This window comes from Glycine max, chromosome 3, assembly GCF_000004515.6.
Source record: "Glycine max cultivar Williams 82 chromosome 3, Glycine_max_v4.0, whole genome shotgun sequence".
Classification (NCBI taxonomy): domain Eukaryota; kingdom Viridiplantae; phylum Streptophyta; class Magnoliopsida; order Fabales; family Fabaceae; genus Glycine; species Glycine max.
Window position 1 is genome coordinate 24,319,156 of NC_016090.4, and position 23,771 is coordinate 24,342,926.

Here is a 23,771-nt window from a genome sequence, read left to right on the forward strand (position 1 = left end):
ATCTCAAGGTCTGCAGGTCACTTGGGGACTGGATGTAGGCATGGGTTGTTGCCGAACTAGTATAAAAACTCTTGTGTGTTTGCCTCCTTCTTCCCTACTCTTTTACTTTCCGCTGTGCATTTAATTTCTGCTTTTACTTTCGGTTAAGTTTCTCTTCTACTCCTTATTCTCTTAACAACATAGTAAAAGCCTTAGAAGAGTAATTTTTTAATTAGTAAAGGCTTAGGAATAATTAATTCAACCCCCCCTTCTTAATTATTCTGAGGCCACTTAATCCAATAGAGTTTTCTTCTCAAATGTGTAAGTGCAAACCTCAAGGTTTCTTTTTTAACAATCACAAGCGTGTGCGGGTTCCATTCCAAAATCCAAACTCAAAAGCAAAATTAGTCATTCCTTGATCCACATGGGCTTTATTGGGCTTGTAACATGGTCAGGGGGTAAAAGGGCTATGAAAGAAAAGATCAGAGAGGCTCAAAGAGTGTTTAAAGGTTATATTGAGTAAGAACCTTGAGAGCCTTGCTTTTACTATTATTCATTTCAACTTTTTAGGTTGGGCTCTACTACATTTTTCTTATACGTTAATCCTTATTGCACTTTTATGCCTTCCTTGTAAAATTTGGAGATCTTTTGTCTCTTTTTGCTTTGCTCGCCTTTGGTGGATTTGCTTTCTGCTTTATATATATATATATATATATATATATATATATATATATATATTTCATTGTTGCCCAACCTAGAGCTTAGTAAACCTCATGCATGTGTTGTTTGCATTGCTCTTCCCGCCAATTTAGTGGTGGTTCCTATTCAAGGTTTTTGTTTTGTTCTTTTTTTTTAAGAAAACAAATATAGCTTGGCTTGGAGGGGGTAGCAAAGGGTAAATTAGTATTTGGGATGAAGAAACACGGTCATGTGTCATCTCAAATCTTGACTAGAGACTCTTGCAGTTTGGTTTTTGGGACAAAACCTCTTATAAACAGGCTCTTGATAGTTTTTTTTCTTCTTTTTTTATCATTATTAATACCCTAACTTTTGTCTAGGCCACCCTTTCAGGTTTTCAACCTATCGGATGAGAACTTCTTATCTACCCCCTAGGTTCGCTTGATGCTCGTGCATGGTGTTGTCAATGCCTCAGTGTAGGGTTGGAGGTATCTGCTGTTGTCGTTTGTCACGACCTTGTAGCAAGAAGAAATGAAAGAAACTGTGTAAGTTCTCAAAAGAGAATTTTCAAGGACAAGAAATATTTAAAGGATTTTCAATTGACAGATTAAGCCAAATGACTGTTGCTCTTCAATTTTTTTTAAGAAAGATAAAATGAGGTCACATGAATGTCTGTACTTATTATTTATTGATTTGAAACACAGTCAATCAAATGTTTATTCAACTTGTTGCTTACGACACCCCACCAAACATGTAGAACGCGTAATTTCTAATTGGACAGACTTGGAGATCAACTCAGGAGTGCAAGTTACTTGAGCAAACAAGCCAACGACATACATTCATATTCCAATGAAAGTTAAATAAATATGCAAAGATGTAATTGTGAGAGAATGAGAGACAATGACATCAAATTCATCTATATTATTAGCATTGTGACTATTATTTACAGTAATAACATAAACCTGAAAATCCTAATGAGTCATTGGAAATATCTAGCAACAACCTTCAAATTATCCCAAGCATCATGCATAGTATTGCTTGACGACATCAGAATTCACAAGCGATTTCCTCCTCAAATCTCAGCCAGCGTGCATAAATCAGACTTTGCACCTTATGTTTTAGGGTCATACAATGCTCAATGGAATGCCCCGAAACTCCCTCATGATAAACACATGTCACATTTGAGTTGCATCCTCGGGGAAATGGAAGTTGAGATATCTTTGCTGGGCTTATGGCTACCATTGCATTATTGAGCATATACGGGAGTAAGTCAGCATATGACATCAAAATTGGGGTGAACTCTATAGGCTTCTTTTCGGAGAAATTCCTTCTCTGGTTGGTGTTTTGGTTGGTATTAGGGGTGGTGTTTGGTCTTGGAAGTGCAGCGGGTGGATTTTATGGCCTATTTAGGAGTGGCCTTTGTGGCTGATTGAGTGTTCTTGGTTGATAGGGTGGTGGGTAATGGGAAAGACTGATATTGGTTGAGTTGTGATATTGCTAGGAAGGATATTGGTACATGGGATTATAAGAGGCTAGTGGAAAGTTTGGCCATGCGGGAAGTGCAGCCACAACATGAGGTTCTCCCTCCTTCTTCATCTCACCACTACTCTCGGGTCCCCTATTACTAGAACCCGTAGAATCAGCATAATCAAATTTCCATGTTCCTAGACCTACTTTGATCCTCTCACCAGCAAACACTAAATCTGCAAAACTTGAAGGCATGTAACCTACCATCTTCTCATAGTAGAACATTGGTAATGTGTTTGTTATCATTGTTATCATCTTTCTCTCCATCATCGGGGGCACTACTTGAGCTGCCAGATCTTTCCACCTTTGAGTGTATTCTTTGAAAGAATCATTGTCTCTCTTGCACATATTCTATAGTTGCATTCTATCTGGAGCCATATCAAAATTATACTGATACTACCTAATGAAGGCATCCATTAGGTCCTTCTAGGAACGGATCCGAGAAGGTTCCAGGTTAGTATACTAGGTAATAGCTGCCCCAACGAGACTCTCCTGGAAGAAATGCATCAACAACTTTTCATCTTTCGCATATGCCCCCATCTTCCTGCAATACATTTTCAGATGATTCTTTGGGCAAGTGGTTCCTTTGTATTTATCAAAATCTGGCACCTTAAACTTTGGAGGAATAACCACGTTGGGTACCAAGCATAACTCTGCCATGTCAACAAAGGCATAATTTCCTCCTCCTTTAATGGCACTCAGCCTTTCCTCTATATGATCAAATTTTTCCTTCTCAACTATAGTAGGAGGCCCTCCTCCTATCACAAAATGTAAGGGTCAGGGGTGGTGGTCGATACTGAGGGCCCCCTGGAGCGTTCGGCACGAGGACACCAGAAAATGCATGCCCTACAGTGGTATATCCTAGATAAACCCCGAAACCGGCCAGAGTGTGTTCTTGGGGAGCTTTATGTGTTTCCCCCATGGGTTGAGAGACATGGGCATGTGTATGATCAGGTTGGGGTTGTTGATTCTCAATGAGTACGGGTGCAGAACTACTGATATTCTCACCAGGAGCGTATACAACAGTGGGTGGTGTATAATTAGGAGACAAACCATATGGTGGAAAGGAATGCTTGCTCTGAACCTAAACATAATGAGACCCATATGCATTTTCCATTGCCTCGCCCCCTTGACCTATTACATCTAAGATGGACGACTCTCTTGATTGAAACCGAGCAGGTGAATCGAGTCTCTCTTAGTAGCAGTACTGGCGGCAACAACTATAGCAGCGTTGACCTCCATCAACTTCCTTATACTCATCATTGCTTCCATCATCGTTGTCATCTGCTCCTTCATGGCCTCCATATCGGCCTTCATTTTCTCCTATACTCGTTCTATGTCACTCATTATCCTTGTCTTGGCACACGTTTGGTAAGGGTGCCATAGAGCACGGTCTTTCTTTCTAAGCACAATGATTACTTTTTCTGATTTCAAGGAAAAAATGTAATGAGCAATGCATAACAATATGACAAAACCAATAAGAATGAATGCATGTGAATGATAAGTTGTTAAAGTGTTGCGAATTTTACACAGAACATTCAATAGAACATAGGGTCTAATCAACTCTAATTTTCATTAAAACAACATTGTTCATTGCATCCAGTCCAAGTCAAAGTACAATTGGAAATAAACACGGACACATCAGCGATTCTTAATTATGCAAGTCATTAGCTCAATCATGTGTTGGTATTTGTAGAAAAGACTATGAACTTCATCGGGAGTGGAGTATACATCAGCCATCACCTGCGCTTTAGCTAGTAGCTTTAGAAACTCTTGACTTTCATTTAGAGTGAGAGCAAACTTGTCCATCCACTTCATGCTTTCTTCATGCAATAACTCTATCACCTCTTCCCTTGCCTCTTTTTCAACCCGCAAGGCTGACACCTTCGCTTGTTCATCTCTCAGCACCTGCCCATTAATAGCAGCTAGGTTCTCCTTCTCTTTATACTGATAGATTGTTATCAACATATCCTTTTCTGTCTTGGTCAATTGCTCTTTCAAGCTTTCCTTTGACTCCCGATAATTCCTTAACTCATCCTTTAACATTACGTTCTCCATCATTGATTTGTCTCTCTCAGCCTTTCTAAGCTTGAGCTCATTACTACTGTCTAGCAAAGCCCCTTGGAACCTTTTTCTACTCAACTCTTCCTTTTTGGCTTTCTTCATTTCCTGCTCTAGCACTTCATCCGTGGACATGTTGATATCCTTCAGCCTATCACATTCTTTCCTAACTCTAGTGACTACCACCTTCAGCTACTCCTTCGCCACTTTTGTCTTTTCCAACTCAGCCTTCAAGATTTGCACCTCTTCGCTTTCTCAGACTCCTCTGTCTCTTTCCCATTCAGACCCTCTAGCTTTTTGAGCCAAGCAATCCCTTGCACTATAGATTTCATCCATTTGTAATAACCGCCTATGACACTGTTGCTTCTTCCTCTAAGCTCCTTATCTTTCCTTTCCACTTTATTCCATGCCTTACGGATCTTCTGAAGTATCTCCGTATTAGCTTCACTGAATCCTCGTGCGATGAAAGGCATGATGGTTTCCTATTATGGTGCACCTCTCATAGGATACCCTAATTTTCTTATGGCCAACACATGATTATAATTAATGCAACCCCTCATCCTCATCAAAGGGACATTTAGAAATCCTTCACCTAAGCATAATACTCTTGCTACCCCTTCTTTCCACCGTGGGAACCAACTAATGGACGACCTTATCGCACCTGCCAGGAGCTTTTCCCAATTTACTTTGTCTTTTCCCAAACACATGTGATGACCTTGTAGAGGACAGACAGATCTACTTCCATGATTAAGGACATTAGACACCAACCATACATAAAGAGCAGGCGTACAACAGACAATTCTCGCACTACTCTTCTCACATCTCAAGTCGAATGTATCGTACATATCTGCCAACACAACAACGACTGGGCTTTCTTTGTTATGGTGATAAGAAAGAAAGGCGTCAATCGCTACCAGATCCACAAGTCCTTCTACATTCGGAAGTAGTACCACTCCAAACACTAGTAGTGCTAATACATCCATGAATGATACCCACTATCCTTGGCTTGCCAGGGTTTCCGCCTTCTCCTCCAAACACTTCCTCAGTATACCCACTACTCCATTCCTACTCTGCTTCACTCGATCTAACTCTAGCTCTGAGATCTTGACTACCCTTGCCACTCTTGTCATAGAAGGGTAGTACCCAGAAAATATGTATGGCTTCCTTCCTCCTATTGGGCATCCTAAGATCCCCTCGAACTCCTTTACGGTCGGTGCCAACTGAAAGTCCCAAAAAGTGAAGCATCTGAGTGGTTGGTCTTAGTATTGGGTGAGAGCTGCAATGGCTTCAACTAACACTTCTATCATTGCCAGATCCCAGATCTTTCCATATACCTTGCTAAAAGACTGAGTTGAACTTGATCCATCCGCTGCCCCAACTTTTGCAAGCTAGCTAATTCCAGATTTTTGACCTTGACTTGATAAAACCTTTTCTTAAAAGACTGTGTTTGGTTCGACCCTATGTTCGTAGGAATAGAAATTTTGATCTCCAATACTTCAACAATCTATCATAGAGGAGATATGATGAATGATCAGGGCATACTTATGTTATGCATGACAAATGTATTTATTAGATCAACACGAGACGCCCAAAAGACCACCCTTTCTTGTTAACAATACATAAGCTACCATGTTCATGTGATTTTCAATCATTTTTAGGAGAAAGGATTGTATAACCCCAACATGGTTTGTTTATAGCTATTACCATGGTACCCAACACATGTAACTAAAAACGCAGTGTAAACTTTCACGCTTCATTATGACTTTTTGGCGACGAAGAGGAGAATGCAAGGCATAAGCAACTATATGATAGGATTATGCATGAGTGAGCATAACATGTGAATGATGACAACAGAATGTATGCACTTGTCTGAACAAAAAGCATGCTAAATGAATATGTATGGAAATGTAATGACTTATGCAAATGTGATGCATGAATATGATAAATGATAAATGCAAGAATGATATGTCCTTTATGATGTCAAGAAGAGATGCATGATGCGATCAAGGAAACTAGACAGGGTGAGTTTGCTCTGTGTCCCTAATTTAGGAACCTAATGGAAAGGGTCCAAAAGTCCACTATCTAGTGACAACTTCCAAGGGTAGTTTCATGTAATCTCATCGGCCTCTAGAGATATCATCCTCTTAGGTAACAACATTGCAGCAATAGGGACTACTGGCGGCAATGCATCACCTCCACTCCTTATGGCTCACACAGACCTGGGTATAGGGCCCAATATCTCAAAGTGTGTTCAAAAAGTATAAGTGTCGTGTGTGAATGGAGCAACCTAAGAATTACCCAACCCCACCTACAAAACAACCAGAAAATTCCCAGGCAGATACAACAAGTATAGCACATGTCGTCTACCCTAGGATTCAATGACACAATTTATTTCTAACTACAAAGGTTTTAAATACAAGGATACACACCAAGAAGTAACAACGTAGCAAAGGTTATATACAAGCATGAGTGAAACAATGAATAAAGGAAACAAGATCGAAGCAAAACCACAAAATCAACGGTAGCAGAATGAAACTTTAACAAACAGAAGCACAATGCAGGGATAAAAGAGAAAGGGAAAATAAATAAAGAAAAAGTCATGATAAAATTGCACACTCGATCCAATGGCTTAATTCTCTAACGAGTTCCCAGTGGAGTTGTCACCTGTCGCAATGTGGGCCACGATGGGACGATGAAATAAAATATATCATTAATAAATAAATGAATGGTTTTCCAAAAGTTGAAAAACTTACTTGGAGAGTCACCACCAACATTTATTTGAGGAAAATGTTGGAAAGATAAAAAAAAAGGATAAGGAATTGTCTACGGTTTGAGAAAAAGGATTTGAGAGTTGTTTACACACGGGAAAGGTATTAAGCACCCCCACGCATCCATCATGAAGACGACAACCTTTAATTGAATGTGCTAAAAATAATGTGACTTTTAATTATTTATCTTCCCTTGAAAACATGAATTATATTTTGTTATATTATTTTTTTATTTAGAAAAAGGAAATCAAATTTATATTTATATTTTTTTTAAAAAGGATTTTATTTTTTTAGTTTTTTTTTGGGTCGATAAGGGATTTGCCTTGATCGCTCTAAATGTTTGCCTCCCGCTTTACTAGCTTATTTGAGGGTTCTCCATGCATCTTTTCTCTAAACACGGTCATCTCCTCCATCTAGATGAATCTGGTTGCCCTAGCTCTTAGCTCGTCCAAGGTTGTAGATGACTTTTTGCATAGGCTATCCAAAAAGGGCCATGACTTCAAGCCCATGATCATTGAAGTGAGAGTGACCTAGGGGCCGCTCCATGAAGTTGTGGAGTGACTCGTCCTCATCTTGCCAAACGTTTGTGAGAGCCACTGTAGTCAAATGATGGGATATTCTTGTCGCATATTGAGCTCCAAAATATGTGATAAGGGCTACGAATGAGTCTACTGAGTTTTGCGGCAAGCGAGTGTACCAATGGAGCGTTGCACCTTTCAAGGTTGTTGGGAATACTCAACACATGACCGCATCATCATTCATGAATAGGTTCATCTGTGTGACGAGTGTGTCCACATGCTCATCTAGGTCTGAGAGTTTATCGTAAAGATCTATGATCAGCTTGTTGCATCCATGTGGGAGGTTTGCTTCCATAATCCGTCAACAAATAGATGCAACCAGTTTTTGGTGCTTACTACTCTTTGGATTGGTTGAGTGGCCGAGGGAGTTCCTTCTCTCCACATTGTATCAGCCTAATAAGTTCTGAGTTGATGAGTTCGATGAGTAGTAGCTTTTGATACCAAATACGCATTATGATCCTTTTGAAGCTCTAGGTATTGCTCCCTAAGGATGGTGTTTTCCTTTCGAAGGTTCTCATACAACTAGGCGTTCTTCTGCTTCAGCGTGTTCATCTCCTGTTGTTGGGCGACAATCAAAGCATGATTGTCACGCCCCTGAAACAGGATGTTCACCACAGTTGTTGGACTCCCGTTTTTAGGGGCTCTTATGGTACGCATTCCAAACATGTTGGATGCTTGTCCCTGTGGTGGTTTTCCTTGGTTGGCTACGTTGGTGTTATCGTCGTTCACTACCATTGATGGTATTGTGGTCGAAGGAGAAGTTTTTCCCTCACCCAATGGTGCACATAAAATGATCTTACCATATTTGGCAAAACCTTCTCACGACAATGTTCCTCTGTGAGCTCTTCCATGAACGGTGGTGGGGTGTACCTACAATGACACTATGGCATTCAAGTTAGCGGTGTAGAGATAAGCAAGTATTAGTATGTAGGTAGGAATAAGATTGTTTAACCTTAACCTTGATGATCCTCTTTTATAGAGGTGAGATGATGCAATCCTACCCCTCAAGGGTATTGGATAGAAGACTCCAAGAGGATTGGGCTAGAACTACTAAAGAAGGCCCTGGGGTTCTCATGAACCTCGGGGTAGATTTCTGAGCTCATGGGCCAAGGTTGGGTTCACTCTTCTTTGTAAATATTAGAATATGTTTTTCCTTCTTTTGGGCCTTGTATTTTGGTCATTCTAGTAGTATAGAGTTTTAACCTTGTATTTCAGGGCATTTTGAGTAATCTTTGTAGTATGAACTTTTTTTATATTTTCATGTATTTTGGCATGGGGTGAACTTAGCTATTATAGGTGTCTGTAGCTAAGCTCTAGCTTCTCATCTCAGGGAGGTGAGCTTAGCTATTAGAGAGGTGTGTGTAGCTAAGCTCTAATTTCTTTAGGAAGCTTCTCAAGGAGGTAAGCTTAGTTACTAGAGAGGTGTGTAACTAAGCTCTAGCTTCTCAAGGAAGTTTTCTCAAAGAAGCTTTTCAAGGAAGTTTTCTCAAGAAAGCTTCTCAAGGAAGCTACCTAGTCTATAAATAGAAACATGTGCAATACTTGTAACTTTGATGAATGAGAGTCTTGTGAGACACAACTCAAAGTTCAACTTCTCTCCCCCTTTTCCTCCTTCAATTTCGTGCTCCCCCCTCTCTCTTTCTTTTCCTCCATTGAAGCATCCTCTCCAAGCTTCTTATCCAAGGCACATTCTTGGTGGCGAAGCTCCTTCTTCCATGGCTTATTCCCTGGTGGATGGCGCCTCCTCTCACCTCCTCTCCTTTGTCTTCCGCTGCATCTCCATGGTGGAAAATCACCATTGAAAGACCTCATTGAAGCTCAAAGATCCAGCCTCCATAGAAGCTCCACAAGCAAGCTTCCATCAAGACTTCAAAGTTCCACTTCTCTCCCTCTTTTATTCCTTCAATTTTGTGCTCCCCCCTTCTCTCTTTCTTTTCCTCCATTAACGCATCCTCTTCAAGCTTCTTATCCAAGACACATATTTGGTGATGAAACTCCTTCTTCCATGGTTTATTCCCTAGTGGATGATGCTTCCCCTCCCCTCTTCTCCTTTGCCTTCTGTTGCATCTCCATGGTGGAAAATCACCATTGAAGGATCTCATTGAAGCTCAAAGATCCAGCCTCCATAAAAGCTCCACAAGCAAACTTCCATCATGAGATTCGATAATCAAATCTCAATCTTCCTCCTAAGATAATGTAAATAGAGAAAATATGATCTTATCTTATCTCTTCTCTTATAATTGATAGTTTTCAATATTAGGGATTTATCTTTATCTTTGTTCTAGAAGATAAAGTTTCTCTATTTCCTTATTTAAATATGTTGGATTCTCTAAATCCGAATAGACTACTCAATTGGCCACCGAGTACCAAGATTTACCAAGCCTAAATAATATATATATTTCCTATTAATGAATTCACCTTCCATCAACGCAAACAATTTGCATCAATCCAACCTTCAAACCAAAATAGACTCCTATACATATTGCACCTAAGTCTAATTCGAAGCAACATCAAATATAGAATAGAAATAAAACTTAATATCCTCATAAAAAATTTCCCACTCTTATCTTATCCTTTTATTACGGTCAAAAAAAATATCTTATCCTCATATTTTGTTCATTTATATCCTATATTTATCTTCGCCATTAAATGTTCTCTTTTAAGTTTCCATAATAACGATTTGTATTGAGTATGCAGAAGTGTAAGATTTAAGAATGTGAGATTATCATCACTCATGACGGCGCCTTTCAATTATTGTATGCTGACATCTTACTTCATTTTGGGGCTTGAAGTGATGTGTAATGACTTAAAATATTTTCTCTGAAATAATAATTCTTACAAATAACTAATAAGTAATAATAAGTCTCCGAAGTGATGTGTAACTTTCTTTCAGCATTCGGATAATATTGCAATTATTTTTATTAAATTAATAACTACATTTTTTTTATGATTATTCTGTTATCAAAATTGTTACACATAATAAGTTATATATATATATATATATATATATATATATATATATATATATATATATAGTTAGCACTAAGTTATATCAATACCCCAAATTTATTGTTTGAATAATTTGAATAGATTTGTTTTTTATACTGGTTCTTTGGAGAGGTTTGTGTCATGAAACGCAATCTGCCACGGAAAAGCACAAAATGTGATATGGATATTGATTCAAGAATATATAGTAAAAGAAAAGCCGAGAAACAAAGTTGTATTGTTTTTAGGCGTAAAAGATATGTCACTGTCACTAGTTGCGTTACCTAATTTCTTTTATATAGAAATAAAGCAACACCCATTCATTTTTTCTTTCCTCTTTCTTTGGTTTGCCTAAATCTGATATGAAATGCATTTTTTAAATTTCGTTGCGTTAAAAGTCGCAGCTGTAATATTCTCCATAATTAAACCGCAGTTTCACAGCTGCAATCAACCAGCTCAGGTCTCTTAAGCAAGTGAGTAGAGAGATTTGAATCCAAATTATTGTATATAAAAATAAACTTAGTTGAGAAGAAACAACAAACCTTTAGTATGTTTGAATGGAGTAATTTAGTGGTGGAATTTATTTTTTCAAAGAATTTAAAATGATTCATGATAAAATAGTTTGTTTGGATATAATATTTGAAAGAATATTTAATTTTTTATATTTTTATAAATTATTTTGATTAACTAAAATAATGGGATTTCAAATTCTCTCAAAAAATATAGAATTTGAATTTTTTTTTTCAGAGATGTTCACTCTAACTCACATTCTTGCTCGCAATTCTTTCTCGCTCAACACTCACAACTACGGTTGATCAAAGTTTTTACGGCCGACATCGACATAATTTATTTTTTACTAACGTTGGCCGAGGTCAGTCCAACAACATCGATTGAAAAAAAAATCTAGTTGACATATGCTAAAACACCCTAGTTAACATCGGCTGAAAAATAACCATAGTCAATATTGTCTAAAAAATAGCTTTGGATGATATTGACCGGAAAAACTTAGTTGACGTCGGCTGAAAAATCCTAGCAGGTGTCTACTCAAAAGTTAACAACGATTGATGTCAGTAGAAAAAATCTAGTTAACGTCAACCAAAAAAATCATTGGTCAACATTAACTGAAAAAATCTGGATGACAACGGCAAAAAAAATCATTGGCTGACGTCAGCAAAAAATTCCCATGACTAACGTCAGTGAGAAAATAATCCTAACCAACATCATCTAAAAAAAATCTTAGCCGATATCGATAAAAAATAGCTTTGGTTGACATCATACAAAAAAATTCTGACCGAAAAAACCGCGGCCAACGTTAGTGAAAAACAACTTATGTCGATGTCGGCCGTAAAAATTTTGGTCACTCGTAGTTGCGAGTGTTGAGCAAGAAAGAGTCGCGAACAAGAATGTGGGTTAGAGTGAGTATCTCTGAAAAAAAATTCAAATTCTATATTTTTTTAGAGAATTTGAAATCTCACTATTTTAGTTAATCAAAATGATTCATAAAAATACCAAAAATTAAATTTTCTTTCAAATATTTTATCCAAACAAGCTATTTTATCATGAATCATTTTAAATCTCTTGAAAAAATAAATTTTTTCTATTAAATTCCTTCATCCAAACACACTATAATAGTTTTATTATTAAACTAGTCTTATACACCTTTGAAGTAAAATTTGCAATTGAGTTTACAAAACCAATCCATGTCTTACTTCAACAAAAATTTGAGTTTCCTACAAAATTTTCATGTTTAAACATATTTTTGAAATAATCAAACATATCACCTAAATAAGTCTATTCACCTCTTCGGCCTGCTATTACCGCAAAACCAGCACTTACTTTAATTTCAGTACCCTCATCAGAAATAGTACGTAATTTCATTATGAGTTCTCCTTAAAGTTGATGGACTTTTCTAACATGAGTGAATTGAACCTTCACTTAAACATTTATTAAGAAAATTAGAGATCTAGATAGGAAAGGAAACAAAGAAGAAAAAAAGAAGCTAAAAGGGTACACTGGCCAAGCGTGCTTGGAGCTTTTTGGGGCTACTTCGTACTTACTCTTATCAAGAGTAACCATGCGTGTTTTGTCAAGTTATTTGACCAAAACAAAGAAGCTACGTATGAACCCACTCACTACTGCTTATATTTATTAATTTATTTATAGAATTTCACTTTTAGGAAGGGTTGGCAAGTTGAAGGTGCTGTCCACGACAAATGAAATTTATTCTATACATATTAATACTATTGATCTTACAAAGATAAAAATAAACGCTTTATTCAACTTTTTGTTTTGCCTGTGTTCTCTATTATTGGTCTTTGCAGTGTCAACGTTGTAATCACCAAAGGAATTTAGCCACGTATTTGGTTCAAAATGAAAACGTTTAACCACCCTTTGAAATTTTACAGCGGTGCGAAAGGAAAACATGCACGAAACACACGAACTGTTACTTAGACGGCTATCTTTTTTTTTTAAAAAAAAGAAAATATATTAATTCAAAAAATAAAAATATCAATATTGCTATATATGGTACGAACACCAGCTACTAGTTCAGTTATTATTGGGTAAGCATGAAATCTAGGAAATAAATAACATTACAAATGAGTTAATTATACAATTATTTCTTAATTAAAGTTAAAAATTATATTGAATACTCTATTATTAAAAAGTTTAATTAGGTTTTTTTAATTATTTAGAAACTACAATTGTATTATTTTCATCAAATTTGTTGTTTGATCATGGAAAAAGAAATTTTTACATCACTTTTCAATACCATCAATGTAAAATAAGATATTTTTTACATCATTAATGAAACTAGTATAAAAAATTAGTTACTTCTTAAAATATGTTATTGATGTGAATAAATATTTTTACATTACTTATGCAATTGATATAAAAACGTTTATTTATATAATTTTTATCATTCTAATAGAGTTAACAAATGATATGATTATAGTATTTTTTAAATTATTTGAAGATCTTATTGAATATTTTAATAATTGATGGATGTAATTAAATTTTTAATTAAAATTAAGTTACCAAATTTTAAGCATGAAAAAATTGACAAAAACAATATAGATTTTTTCATGCTAAATTTCGTACTGTAGTTTTTTTTTTATGTTGTATTGAAGGGGCAAAAAAGCCGAGGGAAAAGCAAAAAAAAAAAAAATCCAAGCTTAGAACTTCAAACTAAACCTTGTTCTAAGGTTTGGCCAAACTTAGCAAACACATCACAACCTTATTACAGTATCTATAAACATGAGCAAAATGATCTCTTGTATGAGGCAAAATGCTGGCCTTAATTGCATCAACAATAACCTTTTGATGATCCGACGGGTCCTTGAATCCTTGCACCATCCAAATTGCATTTTAAGAATCAAAGTGGATTTCCAAAGACGACAAACCACGCTCCTTAGCCATATTAATCCCATGAAAGATAGCCCATAGTTCAACATTCAGAACAGGGCAAGTTTTTATTCTCCACGAAAAAGCACCATGAAACATGTCTTTGTGATCTCTGATTATCCCTCCACAAGCTTTGGGACCATTAGCAGACCAAGCTCCATCAACATTTAAATTCATAATACAAACTCTTGGTGGAATCCATCCTAAACTACTAGGAACAGTTGTTTAATTGGTTACCATTATAGAGTTTGATAATTCATCTCCAAGGTGCACTCCATGTTGATCATTTTCCTTCATATATTATGCTCTCCAAAGAATTCCTTGAAAAATATACTTTTTTCTTCTTTGTCAAATAAGTTTAACAGAATACGAAATCTCCTGTGCCATTGAGAAGATACCATCGAATAGTGACTTAAATATTCAGGTAGCCAATTATCAATTGTACGTGCAAAAAATAAAACGTTATGTGAAACCAGGTTGAGACTTCTCCGCATACTCCTAACATCCTCGCAATCACAAAGACAATGCTAAACTGTCTCAGGATCTTTCTTGCACACAGGACACAAAAAACCAGTAGTCAATTTTTTGTCACACCAAGCAAGATTAGTGGCCAAAGATCCTCTACCAATTTTCCAAATAAGCAATATTCTTCCTTTTTCATACCCTTTCCATTTCCACACCAGATTAACCATAGGAATTTTTTGCCTACCATCCAACTACGCAATCACTTTGTACGCGTTGTGTAACTCCAAATATATCACTAGCACTCCAGGCTATGTTCTCTACATCCATCATGACATCAGGAGGTTTTCTAGCCAAGATATTCTCTCTAATATCATAAGACTATGATACAATTCTGATATCAGATCGTTTATGACAAGTGGAAGGACGTCTCAAGGGTGATGGACGGATAAATCCGAACGGGTTCAACCTAGAACCTAAAGAATATTCTCACAATAATACACAGTATTTTTTTGAAAATTCAAGTCGTCCATTCCATTATAATTTTGAGGAAGTCAGCCTTCAATTATTCTAGATGCATTTTAATTCGTAGTGGTACACATGAAAAGACACCAAGGTTATCAGCCCTAAAATAAAAAAATAAAAAAAAACAAAAATAAAATAAAAGAAATACAACTTTATTTAATTCTAAAAAGAAAAAAGTTAGCAACAACACCCTCTAGCCCTCTAGCTCATGGGTTTCAATAATAATTATTGGCTGAAATAATTTTGATTCAATGTCCTTCACCGCAGGTGTAATTTCAAGAATTGTTTCTACCACTTGTTGTAGGGTCTCTTTTGCCTTTCTGACTCTGGTCATAGGTCCTCTAGTTCTTGTGTGGATCCTTAAGTTTCAATGTTCTCATCAAACTACTTCCTAAGTAATCAGAATTCGAACCTCCTTCGTGCACCACCAACTCAGTAATTGTCTTGGTCAAATCCTTCCCATTAAGCTCCCTTGTTGCAAACTCAACCAAGGGACCTAACTCTGGAATCCAATTCTGCAACCAGAACAAAATGCCACACCCATAAGACAAATTCCCCTCACAGACAGCCACAAACTTGTCCCAAACAACTTTAATTCAATCCCAAAGATTTGAGCCATTTTTCCTTTTATTCACAACAGGAAAACCACGTCCACTACAACCATGTTTGGATCTAATGACTTGGACCCATAAAGCATCATCCGTCGTACATAGCTCCCAAGCGACTTTTAGAATAAAAGCGTCATTGACATGGCGAGCTTGTCTCAAACCCAATCCTCTTAACTCCTTTGGCAAACATAGACTCTCCCAACTAACCCATTGCACCCTTCTTTCATTAGAAGTATCCCTTCATAAGAAGCTTCTATAAATTTGGTCCATCTTGTCCATATAGATTTAGGTACATAAATAGTTTTCATTACATACATCGGAATACAACTCAACACTGCTTTAGTAAGTGTTAATCTATCTACAAAATATAGATTTTTGGTCTTCCAATTTGATAGTCTTTGTTGCATCCTATCTACAATGTAACCATAAGAAGATTTTGAAACTCTTTTAAGATGAATGTTGATGCTCAAGTATCTTCCTAAGTCGTCCATTCTTTGGAAACCCAAACCGTTACTAATCTTCTCCTCATTGTCCTATGCACATTATGAGAAAAGAAAATCCTCGATTTCTCCTTACTAACTTTCTCGCCAGAACTCTCACAAAATAAGTCCTAGCAAGCATGAATAGCATCTACTTCGTACAAAGAAGCCTCCACAAACAAAATTAAGTCGTTCTGCAAAAGCCAAATGAGAAAGAGAAGGACCATTTTCCCCCACTTTAATTGGTTTCCAGAATTTGTTTTCCACCGCCACTGAAATAATATGACTTAGCCTTTACATGCATAGGAAAAAATGATAGGAAGATAAAAGATCTCCTTGTTTTATTCCTCTAGTTGGAAAGAATTCTTTAAGCGCTTCACCATTCCAAAGCATTTTAATAGAAAAGGTGGAGAAACAATGTAACATTCCAATTTTTGTAAATTAATTTAAAAAGGATTGTTATTTGTAAATAAATAGAGTTTTAGAAAAAAAAATGATGAGGTTTTATAATTAAATAAATAAGGGGAAATAATTTAATTAATTAAAATAATGGTTTGAGAGAAAATAAAAAGAGTATTTTATTATTCATTTGATGGAGAATAAAATAAAGTTTCTTTTTTTTATAAAATAATAAAAATAAATAAATAGAGTAAATAATAGGTCGTGAATACCCCTAGCTATAAATAGAAAAATGCTAGGTCAGTTTTCAGACTGACTCCTCAGTTGTCTCCTCCGCCTCTCAATTTCGTTTTTCCTTCTCAATCTCTCTTTTCCCGTAGACCACCAAACATGTCTTAGATAAACGATGATCTCAGACTCATTTATCGTTGGATCGTCGTGAAATTTAAGCACCAGGTTCGAAACCCAATTCCTAGCATTGTCACATTTGGGAATTTCAAAATCATGTTCGAGCTTAGAGGAAAACCCTTCGCATTGTAGCCTTTTATTTTCCTGTAGAAATCCAAAACTGTCTCAGTATAACTAAGATCTCGGATTTTTAAATCGTTGGATTGTAGTCAAAATTTTGGTATGTTGTTCGAAATTCAATTGTGCATACTTTCACCGTTGGGATTTGCGAGATAATATTCGTGGAAGGAGAAAAAGGAATCGCATGAAGATAGTACAAATGGAGGCTTCAATCCCTTCTCATTCTCTCTAACGTTTAAGAACCCTATTAGAGCAACCAGAGGGATCTCAGGAACTTGTTAGAGATGTTTCTATCATTGTTGGAAGATACGTGAGTCCGCTTAGAAGTAAGGGATGAGTTATTCACAATTGGGGGTTAGTGAGAACATGTGTAGCGATCCTTAAAGGATTAAATTGGGATTTTATTTTGGGATATTTATTAAATTACAATTTTTCCTTTATGATTATAAATAAAATATTGATGTTCTGATGAGAATTGCTTGATAAATTGTGTTCTTGATATTTGTATATTTTGTCCTATGATTTTGATATAATTGTGTAATATTATTTGAGGGGTTTTAGTCCCCAGGTTGTGATAGTTTTTTGTATAAATTGTTATATTGAGGATATGAAATAATGATTCAAATTGTGAGTATGTGGTGAATTGAACATGTGATAAATGGTGGAATACATGTATATTGAGATGTGTATTATGTTGTGAGCTATGAATTGTGCAATCACACAACTGTAAGACCCTTTAAGGGCGACGAGTTTTGCAAAACGAGTATTGTGATAAGATCCATTGTGGAAACCCGACCAGTTTAATCATAAGCGCGACGAGTTAAAATGATTTTGAAAATAATTGAGTAGTTGTGTGTATTGCATAGTTCATAGGTAAAGTGAATATGATTCATGAGGTGTGATAACATGTTATTTTGAGATTATACCATTGTAATTGAGATCAAATGTATGTGATAAATTGAGTATGCACGTGATTGAGATGTTGTGTGCATTGAGTTGTAAACTGTGGATTGTACAATCACACAACTATAAGACTCTTTTAAGGGCGACGAGTTAATGCTAAGTCTCTTTAAAGGCGACGAGTTAATGCTAAGACCCTTTAAGGGCGACGAGTTAATGCTAAGACCCTTAAAGGGCGACGAGTTAAAAATATTTGAGAACAATTGAGGAGTCGTGTGTTTTGTACAGTTCATAGATAGAGTCTATGTACTAAAATGTTTTCTGGGTTGAACCTGAATCAGGAGGGAGAGACCCTGACGGACTCTTCGGAGTGTAGGTCTTGGGGGTCACCCGGTTTGAGTGCTCCTTTAAGCCTATGTTGATCCCATATGGTTGGAGCATTCTCGCAAAACACTGTGATCCTGAATGGTCTCCCTCTGATATTACCTAGTGAGAGTGACTTGACTTGCTAGTGTGTGGTTTGTCTTGTCATGTACCCCTAGGTGCCCGACGAGGTTTTTCACTGACATGGTACAACATTGCATATAGGATTGAGTCTTAGTGTATCTGCTACATAACGCTTGTGTATTGTTCTATATTGATTAATTTGATGATATTGTGCTTTGACTATTGAGTATGCGAATGTTGTGAAAACGAATGAGACGTGTGGTAAAATAACGTGAATTATGCTCAAGTGAATTGTATTTTGTTATATAATATTTATACCTATATGTTGTCTTATTTTTCTCTATTAGTTAGGAATGTGATAACTCACTCCCTCTGTTGTTTGTGTTTGGATCCTGTGATGATCTTGAACTTTGTGTTCGGGGGCGCAGATGACTAGGTGAGTTGCTTTAAGGAACTTTGTGCTGAAAGACGTCGGGACACAATGCTCTGATAGGATGTGACATTAGGGTATAAGTTACTATATTAATTGTATGAGGTCTTGAACAACCTTGTTTTGAGCCGAAATAATTTATTAATTATTTGAACAAGTTTTATTATGATGTTAGAAAGGTGAATGTGAGCCTTCTACCCTCTTGAAAGACTTGTATTTAAATGTATTTTAAAAACTTTTAATTAAGTTTGATTTCTTATTTCTTTTATTATTAGTACATATATGTATGGGATAGAGGGTGTCACACACAATAAAATACAACATCTATAAAATTCGAAGGAAAACCAACCTCTTGAGTATTTTTGGTGAAATCCCAACTCAATCTATCATACATCTTCTCAAGATCAATTTTAACTCCATCCAACCTTTCTCTCCTTTTTTTCCTCTCCATATAGTGAATCACCTCTTGTGTTATGATGATGTTATCTCTACTTTGTCTATTTGACACAAAGTTACATTGGTTTGGACTCACCACCTTCTCCACGACCTCCTTTAATTTAGACACTAAAATCTTTGTAAACACTCTACAAGAGACGTTACAAAGACTAAATAAGTATAAGTTGCAAAAGTTTACAAGCATTCTCCACTTTAGGAATCAGTGTAGTCAAGGTGTCATTCAAATTCCTGTTGGTTCTTCTGGCTCTTTAAGTTGTAGAACCTGCACAAGATCAAATAAAAGAAAAAAAAAACAAGAAAACACAGCCAGCAACAAGCAAAAATCTACACCATGAGTTTACGTGGTTCGACAATGTACCTACATCCACGGGAAATGCAGCTCATCATCATCACATTGATCATGAAACATTACAAGTTCAATACAAGCAGAAGCTAGCTTGATCCCTCTTGGTTTCTCCTTCCAAAACCTCTCTCAATCTCCTAGCTCTTTTTCTTTATTGAACTCTATTTTTCTGCAAGAAAAACTCTATTTTTCAACCTCTCAAAAACTCTCTCTGCATTACATGATCAAGAGTATATATACACTCTAAAAGCTAGTCCTAGGAACAAAGGCTATACTTTGGTGCAAAAACCAATTCAGTTATAATAATTGAAAACAGTTATGACAACACCACTTAACACCTTCCCACTTGTGCCATTTGTGATTTTGAGTCACACACCACAAATCTCCACCTTGACTCCAAATCAGCAAGTGTCTACCTTGTGATTCAGGGCTGCACTTCTACCAATCTGCTTTAGGCATCTTCAAAATTGATCAAGTCCAGGCAGTGCTTGAACTTGACACTAGAGAGGGACTTTGTGAACATATCAGTTGGGTTTTCTTCTATTGAAACCTTCTCCACCTTCACCTTCTCAGATTCAATCACATCTCTGATGAAGTGTAGTTTCACATCTATGTGCTTTGTCCTCTCATGGTACATTTGGTGATTTGCTAAGTGAATGACACTTTGACTGTCACAGTGAATTGTGACACAAGCTTGTGCTATTCCAAGTTCATTTACCATACCTTTAAACCAGATTGCTTCCTTCACTCCTTCAGCTAGGCCCATGTATCCTACTTCAAATGTTGACAGAGCAACAACTGATTGTTGATTTGCTTTCCAACTGATTGTTGTACCAAACAAAGTAAACACATATCCTGTTAAGGATTTCATTGTGTCTACATTTCCTGCAAAATCTGCATCTACATAGCCTGTGATTGCTACCTCGTGTGCTATCTTCTTGTACCTTAATCTAGCTTTCAAAGATCCATTTAGATACCTTAGTGTCCACTTCACAGCTTTCCAGTGTGCACTGCCAGGATCTCCCATGAATCTGCTTATAATACATACAGCATGAGCCAAGTCAGGTCTGCTGCAAACCATTCCATACATTATGCTTCCAACACCATTGGCATAGGGTGTTTGATTCATTTTAGACCTTTCTTCAGCTGTTTCTGGTGCTTGAATAACAGATAGCTTTGTATGATGGCCAAGTGGTGTGCTAACAGGTTTGCTTTGATGCATCCTAAACCTTTTCATCACTTTCTTGAGGTAATTGCTTTGGGACAAGAATAGTTCACCATTTGCCCTATCTCTATGAATATCAATCCCAAGTATCCTTCTAGCTGACCTTAGATCTTTCATCCCAAATTTTGTGTTCAAGCTTTCTTTGAGTTTCCTAATCTCTTCCTTATTAGCACTTGCTATGAGAATGTCATCCACATACAAGAGAAGGTAAAAAACACACACTTTCCCCTTTTTCAGGATATATACATAGTTGTCATATTTGTTTCTAATGAAGCCATATCTGATCAAGAACTCATCAAATTTCAGATACCACATTTGAGGGTTTTGCTTCAGCCCATACAAAGATTTTTTCAGCAAGCACACGTTGTTCTCCCCTTCTTCAAAACCTTCAGGCTGGTTCATGTAAATGGATTCCTTTAGATTTCCATTGGGAAAAGCTATTTTAACATCTAGCTGTTCAAGTTCCAAATCATACTGATTTATCAGACCAAGTATGATTCTTATTGAACAATGCTTCACAACTAGTGAAAAAAATCTCATTGTAATCAATTCCTTCAACCTGTGTAAAGCCTTTTGCTACCAGTCTTGCCTTGAATCTAGGCCTTTCTACTCCTGGAATGCCTTCTTTCTTCTTGAAAATCCACTTACATCCAATAGCTTTCTGCTTTTTGGGTTGATCCACAAGTATCCAGGTCTTGTTCTTTCTCAAAGATTCCATTTCTTCACTCATTGCATGAAGCCACAACTGACTGTCTTCACTTTCAATTGTTTCCCTCCAGGTCTTTGGTTCTAAATTTTGAATCTCCTCAGCAACATTTAGGGTATAGCAGATAATGTCAGCATGACCATACCTCTTTGGAGGCTTTGTCATCTTTTTTTCTCTATCTCTAGCTAATTGATAATTGGACAAGTCATGCTGAGTAGCCAACTCTTCATTATCTCCAGCTTCTCCTTTATCAGTGTGATCAATAGTATCTCCACTGCCATGATCTGAAATCTCAGAATGCTCCACCTCAAAATTGGTACTCTCACCACTTAAGTTGTTATCCTTCTGCTCCTTGCTTAGCATTGCCATTTTGCTCTCATCAAAGGTTACATCCCTGCTGATAATGCATCTTGTCTCACTAGGTTCCAATTTCCACAACTTGTACCCTTTAACTCTTTCAGGATAGCCAATGAACACACACTTTACAGCCCTTGCATCCAACTTTCCTTGTTTAACATGAGCAAAGGCCAGTGATCCAAACACCTTTAATTTTGAGTAATCAGGTGGTTCACCACTCCAAGCTTCCATTGGTGTCTTGAAATCTATAGCTGATGAAGGATATTTGTTAATCAAATATGTTGTTGTGTTTGCAGCTTCTCCCCAAAAGGTCTTTGGCAGTCCTGCATTTAGTAACATACACCTCACTCTTTCCAAAATGGTCCTATTAATCCTCTCTGCTAAACCATTCTATTGTGGTGTGTGAGGGACTGTTTTGTGCCTTTTGATGCCTATTTTCTTGTAAAACTCATTGAATTGCTCTGAAACAAAATTCAGGCCATTGTCAGTTCTTAAAACCTTTAATTTTGTACCAAGTTGATTTCCAATAAGAGTATGTCATTCTCTGAATTTTTGAAAAGCTTCTGACTTATTTTTCAAAACATACAACCATACTCTTCTTGAGAAATCATCTATGATGGTGAGAAAGTATGAGCTTCCACCATGAGTTTTTACTCTAGATGGTCCCCATAAATCAGAATGCACATACTCAAAAGGCCTAGATGAAACATGAATACCAGTGCCAAAGCTTATTCTATGTGATTTACCAAGCACACAATGATCACAAAATTCAAGTTTATCTAGTTTATCACCACCTAACAGATTTTGTTTCTCAAGTTCATGTAATCCTCTTTCACTAACATGACCTAATCTCAAATGCCAAAGTTTTGTTTTATCAATCAATGTATTACTAGCTACCGATGCATGTCCAACAATAGTGGAACCTTCAAGAATAAGCAAGCCATTACTTTTATTCTTGTTACCCTTGGCAATGACTAAAGATCCATTTGAAATCTTAAGAACACCATTTGAAATTCTAGTTGCATATCCTAGATCATCAAACATGTTTATGGAAATAAGATTTCTTTTGAGTTCTGGAATGTACTTTACATTTTTCAGTAGATACTCTCTGTTATCAAACATCTTCAGTCTCACCGTTCCAATGCCTTGTACTTTGTAGGGGTAGTTGTCTCCTAGCCGTACAACTCTTGCTAGTTTCAGTTCTAGGGTCTCAAAATAGTCCTTTCTCGGGCTGCTGTGATATGAGCATCCAGAATCCATAATCCATTATGTTTGTGTTTTGGTATTTGAAGCTACTAAAACACCTGCACTCTCATAACTTTCAAAGGCTTCTACTATGTCAGCAGAGTCCAAAGATCCTTTCTTGATCCTGTCTGGGCAATCTTTCTTGAAGTGACCAGTTTTGTGACAATTAAAGCATTTGAACTTTGTTTTCTGGCCATTCCTTGAATCCTTTGACCTTGATCTGGACTTCTTTCCTCTTGTTCCCTTCTTTTCACTCCTTCCCCTTGAAATATTCAGGCTTTCACCATTATCCTCAGATTTGGAGTCTTGTTGTTTTTGCATCTCCTTGGTCCTTATTGAGGTCTGGACTTCTTCTAGGGTAATGTCTTGATCTTTGCCATAAAGAATTGCATCCTTGAAATGTTCAAAGGATTTTGGTAAGGAATTCAGCTAGAAAGCTTTATCCTCCTTTTCAAGCTTTACTTCAAGATTTTCCAAATCATCAAGAATCTTGTTGAAATCAGCCAATTGTTCAGTGGCTGTTCTTGACTCTGTCATCTTGAAGGTGTATAGTTATTGCTTCAAGCATAGCCGATTTGCAAGGGACTTTGTCATATACAATGGCTCCAGTTTCAACCACATTGTAGTTGTTTTCCTTTCTCTTGCAACTTCTCTTAAAGCTTTATCTCCAAGGCAAAGAATGA